The following is a 20,566-nucleotide window of genomic DNA, read 5'->3' as shown; positions in this document are numbered from 1 at the left end:
ATCTACGACTGTAGCTAACCTCCTGATCTTAATGTCATTCATTATCAATCCTAAGAAAGGGAATGCAGCACCTATTACATCTCCAACTACTTCTGCTGCACCCAGCCCTCGCTTCCATCTAGTTGATATTTCTTTCTTAGGCGTGTCTAAATTCTCAACATGATATATTTTAGGGAAGACAACAGCCAGATAGCATGATCCGTACCAATTATCTGGTAACTTCACATAGGCATATCTTCCACATACAAAATATACATTTGGTATTGCTTGCATCCCTTTCATGAAGTTCTTAGAGTAGTACTCCAATTGAAAAGCATGTTCGCAATTGACTTGTCCTACATAAACGTTTTCATAGTAGGAGTAACTCCTGTGAATGCACAGTTTCCCCCGTTTCTCCTTATCCAAAGCAATTGGACCAATACTTCCTTTTCGTTGTTGTGCCCTTTCTTCCTTGGTCCAATCTGTTTCTCCTTGTCCTGATGCCTTCAATACCTTCTGCTTCCTGTATCTAGTATCTACCTGTGCTATAAACTTTTTCTCAACTTCTGATATTTGACAAGTCAGATTGTTTATTCGAGCATGTGAAGTATCTAACGTTCTCCATGGAATAAACCATTTGTGTAACCTGTCTTCGCTTTTGTAGTAATCCCATTTGTTCAAATGCTTGAAATTCGGAACCTCTGGCAATGTCGAGTCGAAATTCGAGAAGTAATACTCAAATCCGTCTCGTCCATAAAACATACTTAACAATAAACTGCACGTTATTCCATATGTCAACGGGAGATGATGGTATTTGATACCCTCCTCCACCGAAATTGGTAATTGCATACATACATAGCAGTCCTTTACCTCCATGGCATCAACATATTCATAAAGCAATTTAGCATAAGCATTTGACTTGTAATTCCCCTGTGACTCATCCATGTGTAACCTTTTTACTTCTGCATCTAACAACGCTTTGTCTTTCTCATTGATGTTTCCCTTTTCCTTAACTGTGGTAGTTCTCGGTGTTGACACTCCCTTATCCTCCTTAACTGTGGTTCCATCCCCTTCGTGTCCCGCTAGGAATGAAACAGTTACCACTAAAATTATAAGAGAAACCACTACTCCTAAAAATGTAACAGCTATACATTTTGCCCTGCGGTTCGGGTTGCCAGCCTCCATGTTCTCAAACAGTGTAGTTTTCGACTTTCTTCCAGCATTCACTTCCTCTTCTTTTCAAACAAAGTCTTTCTCTCTTGCAATGTCTTTCTTGAAACACTTGGAAGCTTGACAATTTGTTTCCGCAAAACAGTTCAAAGTCCAGTAGAAAATAGACAACCCTAGCCCTTCTCCATCCACTAAAATGAAACCCCTATCACTTTTCTTCTTCCACTCGGCGCTAGGTTATCCTGCAACAAGTTTACAATTTCTTTTCAAAAGCCTTATTTTCGTCTGAAGTTATGTATGACTCAAGGAGTGACACTACTTCTTCATAAACGTCCATCCGAAGTATCATTCCCTCAGGTTCTGGACAGTTCGTACCACACCATGGAAAGTCAACCTTTTCTAGGATTATTCTCCTTATTTCGCTCAAGACAAGTGGACGGACGAAATTGAGAGTTAGCGTTTTTTCAATTTCTAATCCTGGTACTATCAGTTCTATATCCACAATTACAAAGGGGTCCGTTCTAATCAAGATCACTTTCTTCACTTTTCCAGATCTGCACCCCTTTGAAGACATTCGTAGTATGGTTTTAGTCCACAACAATAAGCACTCCTAGCAATTCTACTACTCGTTCAAGCATTTCCAAACGAAGAAGAGTTCCCTCCAATATTGGATATCGTGAACAGCAAACTGGAAACTCAACTGTCTCTAAAAGCAATTTTCTTATTCCACTCAGGAGAGCAGGATGAACGATGTTGAGTGTCAGCAACCTTTCGGTCTCCGCTCCTGGCAGTAGAAACTTTATTTGTACTGTGATGATCGGGTCAGTTCTGATCAGTTCCACTTCCCTGATCCTCCCTGTTCTGTGTCTCCCAGACATCTGCAACGAGGTAGGTCCAATCGGGAGTAGAGTATCTTCTGCTAGGCACTCGCACCCTACTTGATCTTCTAAGACCCTCCTCGGCTTGATCCTGGATATCTTCTTCTGGATCTGAGTCTTCGGATATAGGAGTAAGCGTTTCTTCCTGGGCCGACCTCAAACTTAGCCTTCTTCTTCTTGTTGGCCAAGTGGCAGCTCCAAGCCTTATTCTCCTATTCCTTGTCCTCCCATTTGGTTCTTGGTCGCTCCGATACGGATCTGAGTCTGAGTCGTATTCACTTCTGCTCTCTCCTTCGGTTGCGTCTTCTGTCTCACTGCCGTCCTGCCTTCGCTCTTCTTCTGAATCCGATGCGTTCCCAACTTCTTCCGACACCTCCTCAGCTGCCTCAATCCCTTCTTGCGACTCTTCTTCCACTTCCGGGCTTTCGTCTGGGATGGGAGCTGTTCCTTCTAGAGGTGCTGGAACTCTTCTAGTATGGGATGCATGGATCCAATTTGGCAGCCCCCCGCACTTCACCGCGGTGTTCGTGATCAGGATTACCTGAAAGGGCCCACGCCAGCGAACATCTAGGCAGTTCTTCCGGACGTGTTTTTTAACCAGGACCCAGTCCCCTGGGTTCAGGTCATGACACAGGTTCCTCGCTGCTGGAACTTCAGCCGCATGCACCTGAAGGGACACAGAATGGATGGCGTCAGACAGTCCTTTACAATAATCCAAGATCAGATCATCTGTAATATTCAATAGAGCAGTAGTTGGAACTGTAGGAAGTCTCATGGCCCTCCCCATCAGGATCTCGTGAGGAGAGAGACCTGTCCTCCTATCAGGTGTGCTGCGCATGCTCATGAGCACCAATGGAAGAGCATCTGGCCAACTCAAAGATGTGGATGCCACTACTTTAGCCAATCTATTCTTCAAAGTGCCATTCACTTGTTCCACAATTCCTGAAGCTTCTGGTCGATAACTACAATGCAGCTTTTGATCGATATTCAGCGTGGAGCACAACATCTTCACTATTTCGCTGTTAAAATGTTTTCCTCTGTCCGATTCCAAAGAGGCAGGCACCCCGAAGCGCGGTATCAACTCCCTGAGCAACAATTTAGCCACTGTGAGAGTATCGCACCTACGTGTAGGGTACGCTTCAACCCATCTGGAAAATACGCATACAATCACCAACACATACCGAAGGCGATTGACTCTTGGCATTTCGATGAAGTCTAGTTGCATTCTATTGAAAGGCCCCCCTGACCTCCCAATGTGACTCAGTGTGACTGGTGTTCGTTTGCCTACGTTCAGTTGTTGGCAGGTAACACATCGCTTACATACTGATTCTGCTGCTATTCTGAATTTCGGGCAATACCAAGTTTGCCTAAAAACTCTCATCATAGCATCCCTTCCTAGATGTACTGGACCATGTATTTCTCTCGCCATGGGATTAGCTAATTCTTCAGGTAACACAGCTCTCCCATCTGCTGAAACCCAAAAATCCATTTCACTTCGCACACAGCCTGCTATTTCCCATGCCTTTTTCTCTGTTTCAGGTGCGTTCTCCTGCATTATCCTTAAATCCTCCCAAGTGTCTACAGTTTCTAACATCATACTTAATTCAGTCTTTTCTTCTGCACCTTCTATTTCCACCTTTGAGAAAGAATAACTTTGTTCCGCACAATAGCGTGCGACTTCATCAGCATATCTATTACCTTGTGACACAAAATCTGTATTCTTAGTATGAGCTACACACTTCACCACTGCAATATCAACAGGACCTTGTAATGCTTCTATCAGCAATCGCACAAATTCTCCATTTCGAATGGGCGAACCAGAGGAGGTCATGTAACCCCTCTGAGACCACAACTGCCCGAAATCATGAACCACACCGAAACCATATTGGCTGTCCGTGTAGATGGTGACTCTCTTTCCATTTCCTGCTATGCAGGCACGAGTTAGGGCAATAATCTCTGCTACCTGTGCGGAATGTACTCCTTCCAGGCAAGCGGCTTCCACAACTCCAGTAATGGTACAAACAGCATAAGCTGCTCTTAACCGACCAGTATCGTCTCTTAAACATGAGCCATCAACAAAGTAAATTTCATCGGGGTCAGACAATGGCTCATCCACTATATCTGGTCTGGGTTTCGTGCATAGTTCAGTCACATCAAGGCAATCGTGGTCTTCACATCCTTCGCCTTCTATTACAGTAGGTAATGGCATCAAAGTAGCAGGATTCAAGACAGAGCATCTCCTGAGAGTCACGTTTTCTGCGGCAAGTATAACTTGCTCATAACGCGTGAGCCTACTATTGGTCAGATGCTGCGTCTTCGTCCTGGTCATTAACAATTCAACTGAATGCGGTACATACACCACTACTGGATGTCCCATCACAATACTCTCGCTCCTTTCAATGCTGACACCCGTTGCAGCAACGGATTTGAGACATCCGGGCAACGCTGCGGCTACTGGATCTAACGTAGCCGAAAAATATGCAACTGGTCTACGGGCATTACCGTGGGTCTGTGCCAAGACTGACAAAGCACATCCCTCTCTCTCACAGCAATAGAGTGAAAACGACTTTTCATAATCTGGCATTCCCAGAGCCGGAGCACGACATAAATCGTCTCTCAGCTGTAAAAACGCCACCAGACATTCTTCATCCCATGGTACCGGATCACTCACCTCCTTGTGCGTCAGTTTCTGTAAGGGCTTTGCTTTCAGTGAAAAGTTAACTATCCACTGTCGGCAGTAACCCACCATTCCTAGGAACATTCTAACCTCTCTCTGAGTTGTAGGCGCATTCATTTTCATTATCGCCTCAATCCTCTCTGGGGACACCTTACGTTTCCCTTTTTCTAACCTGTGCCCTAGATACTGTACTTCTGTCAGACAATACTGTAACTTGCTCGGAGATACCTTATGTCCATTTTCAGCTAAATGATTCAGTAAGGCAATTGAATCTACTTTACAAGCTTCCTCTGTTTCTGACGCAACAAGTAGGTCATCTATGTACTGTACCAGAACCGAGTTCTGTGGCAGTACTAGATTCTCAAGATTCTTCTTCAACAACTGATTAAAGATGGATGGACTGTCTGTGAATCCTTGTGGAATTCGACACCATGTTAAAACGCGATCTTCCATTTTAAACGCAAAAAGGTACCTGCTCTCTTCATCCAATGGGATTGAAAAGAAAGCCTGACAAAGATCTATCACTGTGAACCATTCTGCTTGACATGGTATTTGAAACAATATTACTGATGGATTCGGTACCACGGGACAACATGAAACGACTATGTTGTTAATTTTTCGTAAATCCTGAACTATTCTAAACTTCCCGCTAGGTTTCTGCAAACCCATAATCGGGGAGTTACAAGGACTGCCCACGATTTCCTTCAGTATTCCCTGCTGTATCATTGACTCGATCACAGGCTTTATTCCCGCAATCGTTTCCTGGGACAATTTGTATTGAGGCGTTCTTGGAAACTCAACATTTGGTTTTACCAGAATTTTTACCGGTTCTACCCCTTTAATCAATCCTATATCTTCTCCTGTGAAATCCCACACCTCTGACGCCACTGCATCTCTTAAGTCTTGTGGAAGATCTTCTACAGTCAGAGTAGGATATAGTTCTACACAGAATTTTGAATTGGCCACCTTAAAGGTAGCATCATCGTCGGTAGTCTGTACCTCCACTCCTTGTGGGGTGCAGTATATGGTGCAATTCAATTTGCATAACAAATCCCTACCTAACAGACATACCGGACTCGAGTCACAAACCACAAACTGATGTTCGTTCATGTGGTTTCCAATTTTCACAGACACTGGTTCTGTCAAGGGACTAGTCATTCTTTTATTTGCGACTCCTACCACTTGAATTGTTTCCCCTGACATTGGCAAGTCTGGAACTACCGCTGACCTCAGAGTCGAACGAGTAGCTCCAGTGTCCACTAAGAACGTAGTGGGACACCCTGCCACTTCTGCCTCAACAAATGGTCCCCTCTGATCCACTTCTAGAACTGCCCCGAGGGTACAGTCTTCTTCACTGCTCACCCGTTGTCCTGTCAATGGATCAATGTAATAACATTTTTCTTCCTCGATAAACAGAGGCATTTGTTTAAAGACCTTTCCTCCAGCTGCTATCTTCGGTGGCTGTGGGAATTGGGCCCGTGGAGCCGAAGTCCCCCCTTTGGCCACCTTACTGCTTGGGACTGTCACTTTTTGCACTGGGTCTTCTTGGACCTGCTCTTCTACTTCTTGCTCTCCGTTTTCAGGGTTAAAGGGACACTCGCGTCGCCAATGCCCCACCTGGTGACACAGATGACACTTTGTCGTTTTCTTTAAAGTGGCAAAGTCTATCCTAGGTCTCTGCCCTTCTTCATTATCTTTGTTCTGACCATTTGGTTTTCGTCCCATCCCCTGCTTCTGCTGGCCACCCTTCCCAGCGGACTGCATTTGCACCACCATCAATTTCTCCTTTAGATTCTTGGCTTTAGAATCTATCTCGTCACTGCAGTACCTCGCATATCGTAAAATCTCATCTAGTGGTTTGTTCTGCCAACAGATTAAATGTTGCTGTATCATCAAACAAATATCAGGTCTCAACCCCAATACAAACTTTGACACGAACTGCCCTATGTCTTTGGGATCCATTACATCTAGTCCACTGTATTGCTTGAATGTTTTCAACAATCTTTCATAAAACTCGTGAACTGTCTCCTTGGGTTCCTGCCTTGTTCGGTCTATTTTTACCCAATCTATATCCTGTGGTGGTACCTTATCTTTCAGCCATGCTATTACCCTTTCATACTTTCGCATGACAATCTCAGATGGTCCATTTGTTCGAACATCTCTCAATGGTTCAGCATTTGGCCATTCGACACTAGTCTTACAAGGGGTCCACAAATCAGATGGGACCACGATGTCAAACAACGTGTTCAAATCTATCCACAGTACTTTCGAAATTTTAACAAACCTCTCTACCTGCTTATACCACTCGACTGGGTTGTCCCGTAACTTCGGAAATGAGTTGGTAAATGCAGCTAAGTCTCCTCTACTCCAGGGCACATGTACATAATTTCCATTTGATATTTCTCGCAAAGGGAATGCCTCCATATGCATTGCCCTTCCCTCAGGAGTCAATACATTTGTACTTCTCCTAACCGTGCCCTTTTTCGACCACCTTTCTTCCCATTTATCCAGTTCTCTCCACACTCTTATCCCTGTTACCAGCTCTCTTATGTGTGTTTTTAATCCAGCAGTTCTCTTCTCATCTAGATCTTGGTCTGCGTACTGTAATCTGTGGTTGCTCTGCAATGCCCTTGTCCTAGACAAATCCACGGCATACTTGTCTGCCAAATCGGTCAGTTTTTCATGAACCGTTCTAGCTTTCCTAGTAATATCCTTTGCCATGAACAATAACTCATCCTGTTCATACAATTCTATCCTCTCCAAAGGCAATGTTCCATCTATTATCTCATCAACATCTGATTTTAAACTGGTAACATCAAGCCTTTTTGCCTTTATTTCAGCTTTCAAGACACTCAATTTAGCTCCTCCATCTGCATCTCTCCCATCCCAGCTCCGAGATCTACGTTTAGGTATTGGTGAATTATAGGGAGTCCTCCCCTGTTCCCATCTCTCTAAGTCCCATGCCTTTCCGTCTTCTCGGGGTGGGTGGTGAAACACTCCTTCATGCCTCCCAGCCTCTCTCTCTCCATCCTGGCTAGTTTCACGGGATTGAGGATAAGAGGTTCTATTACTCCCTCTTTCTTCCCTACTTCCCTGTGCTTCCTGAGTATTCGAGGCGTGGCGGGACCTATCGCTGTTCTCCTTTCTCCAATGTTGAACGTCTTCCCCAAGGGTATGATGAAGGCACCTAAACCTATTCTGGAAAGCCCGTACCGCCTCATCTCCTCCGTTCCCCCAGAGACGGGACATTTCCTCACATTCTACAATCCTAGTATTTTGTTCCGGCTGTTCTCTCTGATTTGTAGGACATGCATCCCCTCTATTCTCTTGACTTTGGCCTTCCCGGCCCTGACTGCTTTCGCTGGCCCCACAATGAGATACAGTCCCGTTACCCCTGCTTTCCCACTCTGGTTCCGTTCTTGTCCTGTTACTCGGAGATACTATGGACCCGTCCCATTCCCTCAAATCAGCTCTTAACTCTGAAAAAGATCTTGGCCGCGGTCCCCTTAGATCCATTGGTCCTCTCGGACCTCCCTGTTCTGAATTGGGACCGACAGTTGTGTCTAATGGGGTGTTCCACGTTACCGAACCTGGTAATTGTTTCCATGCATTCGTCACATTATTCCTCCTTTCCATCTCAATCCTTTCCCTATCCAATTGCCTTTGTTGTTCCCCTCTATCTCTCTCAGAATTATAGATCGAAACTATGGGTCCTATGGTAACAGGCACTTGAAGAGCGTCTGGCAATCCCACAGACTCAACCCTTTCTGTGGTTGGCGTTTTCTGCACCACAAACCTTCCCACTACACTCTGTACAGTGTTGTTTGGAGGTGTTTCTCCGCCTTTGCTAGGTGTCCATTCCGATATAGGGAGTGGTGTATACCCCTCTATCTCATTCCCATCTTCCCTTGCGAGCCCTCTATCTTCTATCAATCCCACTCTCGGAGGTGGTCTATCCATTAACAATCTGTTTATCAGATTGTCCTCCGACTCGCTTTCCTCGTCTTCTTCCATGAGGTTTCCTCCTCCTGACACCTCCCTCATCGGATACATTTTCTCCACCTCAATAGTCTGTACCCTCCAACGCTTTTCCTCCTCATCCCATTTGGAATCTCGCACTGCCCTTACCGATCGCGTCAGCCTTTGTTGACGCCTGTTCAAATTTCGGTCGTGTGCAGCCTTAATCCATGCATTAAGAGCCTCAAACTGTGTTGGTCTAGGTGAAGGTTTCAATGAGGACATGGTTGCTTTTAGCCGATGTAACACCTCTAACTTAAACGTTCCATACTTCGGGAACTGCATTTCCTCATTTCCTTCCGTAAGCTTATTCCAAGCCCCAATCCACAATATCGTATGCAGCCCAACATTCGTTGCCATATAATGAGCTGGCGTACCCTCTGGGGGAGCCTCTTCCCCGTAATAATGTTCACTTCGTTTACGTTTAAAAATCCCTTTCAAACACTTAAAACACTTCATGATTTCTCTTTTCTCCGCGTTTGTTTACTTCCTGATGATATTCCACCAATCTCAGCGCCGTTCTCACTAACTGGCCTATCCGTACGCGGCTTTCCTCCGACGTCACTCTAGCCGCCCAACCAGAGCGCGGCTCTAGCTAACGTCACACCAACCGCTCAATCAGAGCGCGGCTCTAGCCGACGTCACCCGTCCCCCTTCGCAGCAGTTCCCCTCCTTTCTCAGCTCGTCTCCTCGGTCATGCACGCATCCCATTCATACTCTGAAAAATGATTACTTCCGTCCAAGCGATCACCTTTCTTTGACTGTACGCCCACAGTCTTTCTGTAGTTGTCACCCTAACTTGGCGAGATGTCTTTCCGTTTACTTCCAGACAATCGCCTTCTCCGATAGGTTACTCACACGCAGTAACTTTCGACCAGCGTCCGTTACTCATACACTCACTCTTACACTCCCCCTATCTTGGATCCACGGCGGTCAATGGTACCTCGTGACCTCCGTACTATGGTCGACAACTACCCTGGATGTTCGATACACCCAAAACCACTTAAGCTCTGGCCTGAACTTAAGATTTCACCAGTTCACCCGTTTACCAGGTTACCAGTTTACCAGGTTGCGCGCGCTCACAACCTTCTCTCTTTCACACTACAGGCATTCAACTCCGCAAGACATTACAATACAAATACAACACAAAACACCGCAATCTGTTCACGCATGACCCTTTTTATACTCACTCTCCGATACTGCTGCTTTTCTCGCACCGTCTGCACCTTTCGGCACACGATTCTTCCGCTGCTCGTCTCTCGACGTCTCGGGCCTTGGGGTAAACTAACCTCTCTAGATTACCTTCCTCAAGAAGATAACCATCCTCACTCTGCTACCAACTGCTAACGCGGGATTACTGGTTACTAATTATCTTACCAAATCCCATTTCCTGTCGACTGAATCGTTGGTACCTGTCTTGAGTAAAAGGTAATCTCACAATAAAGAATCAATTTAAGAACTTACACCACTCTAAATGACCACTGACCAAAATTAAGTTTTAAAGATTTAATATAAAGTCAAAGATAACTGAAGATACAAACTTCTCAAAATGAGATTCAAAAGGTATATCGGTATCACTATGAACATGAACTTCTTGAATAGTCTGAGTCTGAAGAACAAAATAATAAGTACAAGTTCGAATACCATCAGGGTTGCTAAAATGGATACAAGTTGCAACCTCAAAGTCATTACAGAAAAGAAAATTAAGGTTAGTCTGTCCCTACTCTACACTAAATGACATCCCTACTTAGCAAGATCTTAACCCTCTAGGTGTCAGCCGTGGTGATTTCCTAAGAAGATCACGCACTTCTCTTTGTCTCTTCTCTGATAATGGGTCTCTCCTGATCAGCCTATCTGCCTACCCATCCGCTTCCTTAGGCTCCCAAAATCATCTGCTCTGCTCTCCTCCCGGGTCACTTTCCCTAATACCAAATCACATTTCCAATAGAAACGCCCCTTGGGACGCCCCTCACGTGGTACATCTTTCCGCGGCAAACTCCATGATGGTACTCTTGAAGACCCTCGTTAAAGTTGACCTTGGTTCCCAGGCTTCTTCTTCAGTGCGCTGATACCCCCTGAAATTCCTGGAAACTCCTACAGGCCTGCGCAAGGCGCCACTGAACAAAGTCCCTTTCATTCGAGCTGATTAGGACCCTCGCACCTGCATACAGCTCGTCCTGCAGTGGGCCTCAAATTCCAGACTTCACCATATCTTAGGCCATAAAACACTCTCAGAGCTCCATACTGGACACCTCACGACCTCTCCTCTAACGAGCACATGACGATTTAAACTACATGACATTATCTGCTCTGGCCTACTTGATTTACATGCAGCAGGTTCCTGCACTCTTAAAACGTTAACTTGATTTAAACAGCAAACATTCTTAACTAGCATACGTTTCTAAAATAACACATCTATAAAGCATATACTTTCAACCCTAAGTTCAATAGTACATTTTGAAAGAACCATGTCAACCTTGTCTCACATTATTTTAGCAGCACGTTTAGATTTGCTTGTGAATTGCCATGAGGCCTACACAAAATACTGGGTTTTAGAGTTACATTCAACTCTTACATTATTCCTTTAACATGAGAACGTGAGGTTTTCATATTCATCCCAAACATTTCTACATTAGTCTCACACAGTTATGATTATTGTTACTCTACTTAAACATTCTATGCATTTCACCACTGAATATAAGACACTCGGTGTATTTCACTTCTAAATATAAACACTCTGGTGCAAAATACATGTTAACTAACTACGTGCTTGTAAATATGGCGTACTTATACATTTTTTTCAAACTTGTGCTCTCTCACACGTCTAAAGATCAAATTGTGCACACTGCCTGCCATCATGTAATTATGAAGTTTATTTGCTATTTGAATGGCTGCTGGCCAAACAGTTAATAGTTTCTTTGATATAGTCAGAAGCCAAGTAAATAATGATTTTTTTCTGTTGATAATTGCTTGGCCATCAGCTAACTAGCACACAATGCCTGCTATTTAGCGAACTAACAGCTAAATAATGACGTTACTTTGCACGGCTATGGGCTGAATAGCACATTATTTCTGCTGTTAGGCAGGAGCCAGGTAAACAATGATGCTTATTTGCTATTAGCACGGTTACTGGCCAAATTGTACATAACGTCTGCAATGTTGCCAGCTCCCGGGTAATGAGTGAAGTTTCTTGGCAAATTGCCTGGCTGCTAGACAATACATGCATATTGTTTGCTATTTAGTGACTGTCGGGGTGAATACTGAAGTTCCCTTGTTATTTGCTCGACCTCTAGCAAAACAGCACATAATCACTGTTAATTAGGCACAGGCCAGGTAAGTGTTAAAGTGTTTTTGCTGTTTGCGTGGCTGTCGGCCAAACAGTGCAGAATATCTACTATTTAGACAGCAGCCTGATAAAAAAAGTGTTTTTTCTGCTATTTACAAAGCCACTGGTTAAACAGTGCAGAATATCTACTATTTAGTTAGCAGCCCTGTGAATAGTGAAGTTCTCTGCTATTTGCAAGACCACAGGACAAAAAGTGAACAATCTCTACTATTTAGTTTGTGACTGCATAAACAGCAACAATATTCACTACTGGTGGCAGGCTAAATAGCTGATGCTTGCAAGTGAGATGATAACAGAAAAGGAGGCACTGGTGACATACCACTCTCTTGCAAGGAAGCCAAGGTCATACATCTTTTTTAATAAAAGGTATCAAAGCCTCCCAGGAAATGACATGCATGTTTCATTGACACATGTAACGGCTTAAATATTTGGAGAAGTTATTTTGTTTTGTGTCCAGGAGTTCCTTGATGAAAACAATGATATGTTTCCCCTTTACAAGCAATATCTCAGGAGGTGCAGCAGACAAAACTTCAATTTACATATTAATGTTCACTGTGGTAGCTCAAAAATACTTTTATTCCTGGGGTTTGTAGATTTGAGGTCAGTCTTCGATTCAGTGAGTCACCAACTTCTTTGCAAGGCCCTTCCACGTACTGGAATAGGAGAACCAATGGTGCAGTCATAATTTGGGGTAGAGTTGGTCAGCACGGTGAGCAATCAAGGACTTTCACTAATGAATTGGTGCTGCACCGAGGTTGACCTCTGGTGTTAACCTTTCTAGAGTTAGTCAGTTGATGTTCCTATACTGATTTTTGCTTAATATATGACTTTTGATGTCTTGTACCGGAAATTGAATTAAATGCACAGAAATTTGATTTCAATTGTTAGAAGTAATTACTTGTCATCAATTTAACAAAAGCCAAAGTCATAGTAATGGTCTCTAAATATATTCCCAGATGGCCTTCAAAATTGAGAATGGCTAGTTAGGCATACATGTTTCTGCCTCTGACTTAAGGAACACTCAGCTGACTGAGGTGGTGCAGATCGAAACTGCAGGTGGTATATTAAAGTTCAAGTCCTGATTTTGGTGTATGTATATGGTATTTCTATAGCACAAACCTAACCAAGAGGAGTGATGTACGTTGTCAAAGGCAAAGTTCAAAGATGATGAATTGGAGACGAAGCTGGGTTGTGGATGGTTAATGGATTGCGATACATTGTTCTTTAAATAGGTGAGTCTTCAACTCTTTCCTAAATTTGAGCAGCATTGGGGTGGTCCTGATGAACATTGGATGGATATAGGGATGTTGTTCCAGATCCTTGGTACATAGATAGAAAAGGCTATACTTTCTACAACATCCTATGTTGACTCGTAGGTGTCAATAAAGTTGTTCAATCAGCTAGGGTCATCTAACTTCATTTTTTAACATAGAGGATCTCACTGAGTAGCAGTGCTGATACCAAGGGGGTAGATGCACAGGAGTGCTATAGGGATACACACCTTTAAGTTGATTAGGATTTACTTTACATATATTGTTTCCTATCTTCTGGTTATTTTGTTTTCTGGTGGGAAGGAGCCAATGATGAGAAAAGGAAAACACTGACGAGAACCGGTCAGAAGTTCCCTGGTGGTTGCTCCCGTGAGGTTCCTACCCACCATCCACACATTTTTCTCTGATCTTTTCTGATTATTTTTCTGATGTGATCCGATGTATTTTCTTTTGCACGGGGTTGCATGAGGTTTGACTGACAGTAGACACTACAGATGCACACGCAGACACACATAGAACTGGCGAGGATGTTTTAATGATAGGCACACCTTGTTGTAACTTTTTTCAGTGGGTGATAAGGTATGTGTAACCACACCTACGAGTCAACATAGGATGTTGTAGAAAGTAGAGCCTATGAAGTCAAGGACCAGGTTGTTGTGATTATAATGATATGAGTGGAGGGTACCTGGGTCCTAAGTTTTCCCTCTAAGCTCCTTTTGTGAGAGAAACATAGATAGAAAAGACCTGTTGTCTTGTCTTCTTAGTCTGCAATCTGATGGTACCCTAGCAGCAGATGTGCCGAGAACCACCAGAGATAATGAGTTTGTCTGCAAGATAAGCAGGGGTGCTGGTTGTGATTGTTTTCCAAATGACTGAAAAAAGAACTGATAATGGACGGAATGCTGAACAAGTCAAACATTCACCCCCAGTCACAGATCTGGGTTAAAATATTTTTTTTTGCTCCCCTTGCCATTCCAGTTTGGACCCAGCCATATGTAAATCAGTCTTGACCCTGCTCCTCATAGGAGCAGTCCAGCCTGAACTGCCATGCCAGGTCCTCCCTGGGCCAGAAACAAGCATCCTTGGGACCGATGGGCAAGATGTGATCATACCAGGCCCCGGATGAAGGGTGATGCGACGTTTAGGATGCCTGTAAAGGATGCCATTGGGGAGTCTGGGAGGTCAAGGAGTGTGTCATTTTTACCATCCAAATAAAAGAGTATAGTAGTTCTGAAGTTACTTTCTGGAAGAAATGGTTTTGAAAAGGGAGCTGGTACAAGGTCGGCTTTGTTTTTTTGGAAATGCATTCCTTGAGAGATAGGTTGATGTCCAGAGTGATTTGGCATTCGGTGAGAGTTGGGGGTTCAAAGTCATCAAGGTCTGTACAGTATCTTGTTTGCTGTTCTTGTCACATAATAGTAATTCTGTCTTGGTTGGGTTGAGCTTCAGGTAGGCGCTGGATACCTAGGTCTAGATGATGTGGAAGCAGGGTTTGAGGCATTGGATGTCTGAAGCAGAGAAGACTTTCACTTAGAGTTGTGCATCATGACAGAATGGTGTCATTCTGTCACTAACACATGGCTGTTTGCCAGGTCTAATCAGTAGCAGCAAGGGGCATAAAACAGGCCCCTGAGGAGCAGGGCCCCCCAAACCTTCTGAGGGTCCCATTCAGCCTAAAGCCTATAAATAATTGCAGGATATTGGAGACTTGGGGGTCCATTATCACATTCTGCGGGGGGGCACCAATATTTGTTACACCACTGGTAGCATATGCAATACAGTGCTGGTTTGAAAAGACATACAATATAGCCAGCGGTCGAGGTCAGAAAATAGGGTTCTCAGGAGATTATATCAATGATAACTCCAGAATCATGACAGGCTTTAAGCTTTTTTTGAGCCTGGTACAAATCCCCTGTTTTATAGAATAAAGCGATTTCACTAGGTTTCACAACAATCTATAACTATAATCTAATTTGTAGAAGCTTGATCGAGCTACTTCAACAGTGAATGGTTGCAAGCCAAAACATTTTTTGTAATAGTAATACCTTTATTGCATGGTAAATGAAAACTGTTGCAAAAACACTTTAAAACACACAATCATTAATAAATTAATACATTAGTAAACTAAAACAGTCAACTTACCTATGTTAGACAATTTTAAATTAAATAATAGTTCATTTCTTTCTAGCATAAGCTAACAATTTTGACAAATATTAATTACGTTGGCGATCAAACCCGGTAGTAAAATACGCATTCAAGCTCTGCCCAGGCTACATTTAAAAAAAGAGACGATCAGTGTTATAATTAGCTGAAGAAGAAACTTTTAATTTGGCTCAGATAGTTTTTATACACTTTACAAATCCCCTTGCTAGCTGCTTGTCTGTGGGATTGAAGCATTCTTTATTCGTGGTGGCCCATGGTCTAATCAGTAGCGGCTCCTGGAGGGAGTGCTGCAGGGCAGTGGGGCGGGGGAGGGGCAGGGCAAGGATCGTAAACTCTGGCATACGGCTGACCAGACTTAAGTACATAGATAAATTAATAAAAAGGATTACATTGCGTGCGCTACAACGCAAATGGCATTGCAGCGTGCAATGTAATTAGTTTTATTTATTTATGTACTTAACTCCGGTCGGCCTTATGTTGAAGTTTACTACCCCCCAACCTGCCCCTCCCCCGCCCCGACACCGCCCGCAGCACACCCTCCAGGAGCCGCCACTGCTCTATTACACAGGCATCACAAAGTGAGAAGTAAAATAAAGACTTGCTCGTTTGTCAGACTTTTTCAGCAGGATATCACAAGAGCTAAAGATTCCGGTTTATATTCCCAGATATATATTGGCCATTTTAGAGGCAAGGGTCCATCTTAGAAACTAGAGCTACATACTGGAAGTAAGTTGGCGGAACTTCCTACCCCAACCTCTATTAATCTTCTGTTGCATTTATCACTATTTCTTGGTGCAAAATGCAATAATTTTGAATGCCAGGGGGTATTTTTGTACTTAGGCAATAGTGCTAAATTGTATGTATTTATCAGTTATGTCACTTCTAAAGCGCGCTATCACCTAAGAAAAGCATCCTGGTGCTGGCAGACTCATATCGGAAGGGGGCCGTACTGATGGCAGGCTAAGGGTTCATGAAAAGCCATGTTTTTAAACTCCTCCTAAACAGAAGGAGGTCGGGGGTGTGTCAAAGCTCAGCCGGAAGGGCATTCCACAGTTTCGCTGCGGCCACACCAAACGATCTTCCTCCTGCTTTGGATTTCTTAAACCTAGGTATTGTCACCAGTCTAGCCGAGGAGGATCGAAGGTTACGGGCCGGCGCATGCCACATGAACTTCCTTTGTAAACAAACAGGGCCCAACCCATGGAGGGCTTTAAAGACCAAACAGAGATACTTGAATTGAACGCTCTGTCTCGCCGGGATCCAGTGCAACTGAGCCAGAGCCCTAGAAGAGGAAGATCTTGTGGGCCACCCCAGGGCTAATTTTGCCGCTGCAGACTGAATTCTCTGGAGTCTATTCATAAGATAATTTGTAGACTCCAAAAACAGAGAATTACAGTAGTCTAACCTACTGAGCACGGTGCAGCACACCACCTCTACCCGAGCAGAGGGCGGTAACAGTGGAAGGATTTTCCTCAGGAGTCTAATAATGGCCAAACAGCCAGCTACTATCTTCGAAACCTGCGTCTCCAGAGTAAGATCGCTGTTAAACATGACACCCAGGTTCCGCACCACCTTCACTGGCTGCACCGATGGAGAGAAATCCGCAGGCTAAAAGTTGCAGGGTAGAAGAGAGTGCACCCTGGGCCTTGGGCGGTATAACACCTCCGTTTTTCCTGCATTAAATTGCAGGGAATTAGCCTTCAGCCAACCCGCCGTATCTCGCAGGCAGTTGTGGAATACTTCCAAAGAAGTTGAGTGATCTCCCTCCAAGGAGAGAATCAACTGGGTGTCATCAGCATAATTAACCATTTCAATATTGTATTGTTTGATGACCGCAGCCAAAGGCTTCATATAGATGTTAAATAATATTGGACTAACTGCCGAGCCTTGAGGAATGCCATGCAGGATAGTAGGAGGGAGGGACACAGCTTGTTCTCTGTCCTGAAGAAAGGACTGAAACCACGCAAGGGCACTACCTGCAACCCCCTCCTCTCTCAGCCTGTCCAGCAAAATCCCATGGTTCACCGTGTCGAAGGCAGCAGACAGGTCAAGCAGGATCAAAACACCTGCTTGATCCCTGTCTGCCCACCAGCGAAGCTGATCCAGCACGTTAACCAAGGCCGTCTCGGTGCCATGGGCTGGCCGGAAGCCAAACTGGACTTCCTCTAGAAGTTTATACTGTTCTAGATGTCTAGAAAGAGATCCTGCCACCACCCGCTCTACAATTTTCGCTGGATAAGGTAGAAGCGAGATGGGCCTGTAGTTCTTCAAGCACTCAGGATCAAGGGTGGGCTTTTTCAGTAATGGGGTCACCACCGCTTGTTTCCACTGAGGTGGAACCGCTCCAGTAGTGAGCGACTGGTTACAAACCAGCCGAAGCATGGGAAAGAGCTCAGCCTCGAACTCCTTCCAGATTTTTAGTGGAATCGGATCAAGCGGAGACCCGGACAAAATGCCAAGGGCCACTCCCCTGAACTAATCTGCAGTCAACTGCGCAAATTCCTAAAGGGATTTATCTCCCCCAGTTCAGGGACGGCCCCGAAAATTCGTCGGGACCTGCTTCAGCAGACTGCCACAGTCAGCCAATACTAAGGGATCGATTGCGGTTTGTTGCAGCTACACCCCCAAATCATCAATGATCGTTTTGATTTTATCCTGAAAGAACCTAGCTAGGTTCTCACAGAGTTCCTAGGAGGGGGGGGGGGACTCATTCTTAGCACAGTCCGGACTAATGAGGCTATTCAGGAGTACTCTCATGACGTAATTCTGCTTAATCTCACAGAATCTTCGGATAGTTCCATGTGATTACACTACACTGAAGTGCATGTTACGCCCTGTCCTGGTTAATGTTGGGTGTTTCCCAGTCACCAAATACAGCATTCTGTATATCAGGTACTCTTCTATTTTTGATTTATCTCTCCAATGTCAAACTGGCCGAATCTAAGTCTGACAATGTCCATTTAAAGCTGGTGTTTAATACGGTGTGGAAGTCCTCTAGTGTACAGCAGGTATTAGAATCCAATTTAAAAGACTGTGTTTACATTTTCTTCTTTAGCGACATGTGAATTGTGACAAAAGTCTAAAACTTCATCCACTTGTCTAAGGAAGGTCTAACGTCCTTAACAAATAATTATGGTGTCTTAGTTTATTCTTTGGCGAAGTCCTAATTTCTGACCACAAGGGAAATTTTAATGAGCCCTGATCTGAGTTCTTACATCTTTGCCAAAACATTACTACGTCTGCTGCCTGCTGGGCTAACTGCTTGATCAGATGAATTCTAAGCATATTTGAGCCTATGCAGTGGAGGATGGTAGAGCAAAACGCTGCCTGAATAAACTGCATTGCGCTGTATCCAGCTAATTATTCAGTGATGCAGGAAACACCGCACAACCATAAATTTACGAAAATTGATACTTTTCTCTGATACATCAAGTGGAGGCTTTAATGATGGACCTCTCAAATGGTTGGCCAGTTTCAACAAGGCGAACATCAGATTGTTTGCCTTCGCTTTTAATTCTTTTTGGTGTTTGCCAAAAGTTTCCGTACTATCAAATTAGCTTCCCAGATATTAATAAAAGTTGGGCAATGCAATGTGTTCTTTATTTAATACCAAGCTGGATTTCCCTGGTATCCTTTTGCCAAAGAAAAACACATTTATCATGATTCTCTTTTAATGGATTTTCATTGCAATACGTTTCAATACCTCCGAGGGCTTGTTGCAGATCCCATGCTGGTAAGGTAAATAAAATTACAGTATTATATGCACACATAAGCACTTGTATTGACGTCCCTCACATTTTTGGTTGACGTGCTCTTAAATCATCCAACACTTTGGGATTTTTAGGAACAAAAAAAAAACACACGCCAAGTTTCAGCTGTATCTAAGCATCTTAGCATAAAGCTTGAATGGCTTTTAAGAGTGTGTGGTCAATACCCAAATAATTCAGCTTAAACCAAAATTTGCTTCCATGAATTTTGCCAAATGCAGTTCTTAATTCCGTGATGTAGGAACAGAGATTGAACCAGTGCTTAATTTGTAAAAGAAAGAGTGTTGGTACCCGAAACTCTGCTCAGAAACCCGCACTGGCGCAAATAAATGTCAGCGTGCCCATTACCAAGGCTGAGTATTGTTGAATCCAAACAGACCTCTTTTATCTCACTCTTCCAAGTTTTCTACTTTCCCCCTTTGTGACAGATTTTTCCTCTTTGCTTCGATCCTCGTTCTTTATCCTTTGTGCTCAAATTAAGCTCTGTGTTAAACGTAGGGAAGTTATGAATGTATTTATTAATACTGAGCATCATTATATGATCAATGGTGGCACAGTTATCCCTAAAGCCTCTTTGATACCATTGGATGAGGTACTTTCCGTATATCTAATGTGAGAGATCATTCAAATGTAGGGTTGCTTACAGTTTATACACTATTAGGGAGCACATTCGTTCTATAATTGGTGAGATTGGACCATTGGCCATTTTTGTGTAAAGAATAAAATATGGATCCTTTCCAGGAAGATGGTATCACTCCTGTAAAAAAGCAGCAATTTAATAGAGGGTGCAACTAACTGAACCAGCAATCATTATCTGATTTATAGAATGGTGCTGGCATACCATTTGATCCCAGAGCACCATTGGACCTTGGCTTTCCTTAAGCATGAAGCTACTGATTTCATTGGGCACAGTCGCACAGGTGTTTCTTCATGCAGGCTTAGAACACATGCTGCCTTCAGTTTGATTGCGTCTTTTTCCCCACTTTGACAATATTGAGATGAAACATGACTTTACTTCATGATAGCCAAGATAATATTTCCTGTAGTTTTAGGGACTGTGGGGCATATTATCAAGAAACTGAGTTAAAATTATGGCTGCTTTAGCGACAGGAAACTGCCGCAAAAGTGGAGATAATGGGCTTGATAATATGCCCTTGTGAATTCCCATAGAAGCCCATGTTCTGGGGTGAACATGGCTTCTATGGAAATTCTCTAAGGCATATTAACAAGCCCATTATTGCCGCTTTAGCGGCAGTTTCCTGCCGCTAAAGCGGTGATAGTTTTAACTCGGTTTCTTG

The sequence above is a fragment of the Lissotriton helveticus genome, chromosome 4_1 (assembly GCF_964261635.1).
Source record: "Lissotriton helveticus chromosome 4_1, aLisHel1.1, whole genome shotgun sequence".
Lineage (NCBI taxonomy): Eukaryota > Metazoa > Chordata > Amphibia > Caudata > Salamandridae > Lissotriton > Lissotriton helveticus.
This window is presented reverse-complemented; position numbering follows the sequence as displayed.